We start from the raw sequence: 2,209 nt of genomic DNA, 5'->3' as shown, positions 1-2,209 counted from the left end.
CTCCCAAAGGCAGATCCCCAAGGAAAGTCAAACCTTAATGGGAAGAGTCCTTGGTGAGAACAGAATCAGAACAAAAACAAGTTATATAATTTAAGTAATGGCTTGAAGCATGAATCTCCACAATAAATCCATTAGCCAATATGTTCTTTCTGTGTTTAGAATTGACACAGTCTCTGCCTCTCTGGGTCAACTTTTCCTAACTTCATGCTGAATAATGTCTCCATTGACTATCATTTTTCCTTTAGATGTATTTAGGTATTCAGTCAAGTCTTACTCTGACCCTGCCAGTAAATCTGTTTTTTTTTTATTTTTTCATTTGACTATGTATTTCTGCTCTGAGCCACTATCTATTGATTTTATAATTTAACTCTCAAACGACAATCTCATTATCCCTATTTATAAGCTCTTAGGGGTACTTCACAGCTGCCCCCAAGTACCACCTTCAATAAAAACAAGAAAAAAAAAAAAACCATTATCCAGATATAAGCTGAATTGCCTATTGCTCAAAAGACATTGAATTATTAAGCTAGATCTCAAATATAGGAAAGAAAAAACAATAAAAGTGGTATCTGGACAAAATTATATTAAATAACAAGACTAGTGAAGATCTCAAGAGATTTTTTTATGACCTGCTTTGACAAATGATTCACCTAGATCTTAGGGAACATAGAATAGCTTTTCATTTAAGGCATTAATGTGGGTAATGAAGTAGCAAAATATATGAAAATTTATTTCTTACACCTTATTAATTCACATTAAGAGATTGACTTTCATTTATAATTCAACAGTATTACACTTTTTCGTTGATATCTGACTGTACATTTATAAAGCATCACCACCGATAAGCAATTAATTTTAATAATAAAATACTGAAAATATTTGGATATTTGGATTACCAATCATCTCATGAATGAGACTTTTAATAGAGTCACAAACTGTATAAAAGAGAATATGGACAATGGTACAACTCAAATATCTACAAATCTAATGACTGGGATAAGATGTCAAAAAGACGATCTAGGAGCATATAATTAAAGAAACAAGTTTTCGTTTTGTTATGAACTTTTACAGATTACACTGTCTTAGTGGAAGTTAAGATGATAGGCATTAATGTCACATTAATGTATTTTGGGTTATCCCCAAGGAAAGTAAATTTGATGTCTATATTATAAATCTCTATTTTAGAAAAACATATTCATAGTTTTAATAGATATCTCCAAAAGAGAGCGGGATTTTTTTTCAATAAAATATTTTAAAAAGAGAGAAACCCACAATGGTACAGAAGAAAGGATGCTTTTTTGCCTCTGTCCTAGGTTATATGAATTCTAGTAACATTTTAATAATTGTTATCACACTCATTGTTGTAATAGGAGCATAAGTCCAAGATAATTGCCACAGCATGCTTGCGTTTATTTCAAGCCCATTTTACTATTCATTCATGCCAGACTCATCCCCCAGAAGATTTATGTTTGGTTTTTTTGCCATTTTGGATGTGTCAAAAGAAAGCATGCAAACATCCAAAATTCTGTACCTTGAGGGAAAGCTACTTTGTAGCATCTTTGTAGCATAGTTTTTAATCTAAGTGAAGAAAAAGCTCTCACACACTTCAATCTATAAATTTTTTGGAGTGGAGAGGGGGGCAGTTGTATTTATCAAATGTAAATTCCTAATCCCTAGGTGTTTTATCCTTGAAATCAGGCATGTTTCTGAACCAGTAACCCCACCACCCCTTAGCTTCTGATAATAGACTACACCTCATTTTGCTAGTTAGCCATGTTATCAACATCATGGATTAAAATGTCGCATAGGGTGATGTCAACATCATGGTGGCATAAGACTCTCCTTTTGTCTCTCCTCTTCAATGTGCAACTGGTAAAACGTCCATAACTCAACAAAGTTTTCTCTGCCCAACACACCAGGATGCCAGAGAGATCCACATGTATGTAGATCTAAAAGTGACTGTTAGAACATATAGAAGAGGTGGACCTAGGGGGAAAGAGGTTATGGCCACAATTCCAGGCCTCCCAGCCATGGTGCCTGAACTCACAGCTCCAGAGAACCCAGCAGCAGCAGGGGAAGTGGCACACACAGCAAAGGCCCCCCAGCCACAGAGGGGCCTATGGCCACAGAGAACAGGGCAGCAGCAGGGGCAGGTCATAACCCCAGTTCCAAGGGGGTGCCCGTGATTCTGCCCCCCCACCAGCACCCA

Source organism: Phocoena phocoena, chromosome 12 (assembly GCF_963924675.1).
Source record: "Phocoena phocoena chromosome 12, mPhoPho1.1, whole genome shotgun sequence".
In the NCBI taxonomy this organism is placed as follows: Eukaryota; Metazoa; Chordata; class Mammalia; order Artiodactyla; family Phocoenidae; genus Phocoena; species Phocoena phocoena.
Note: the sequence above shows the minus strand (reverse complement) of the source record.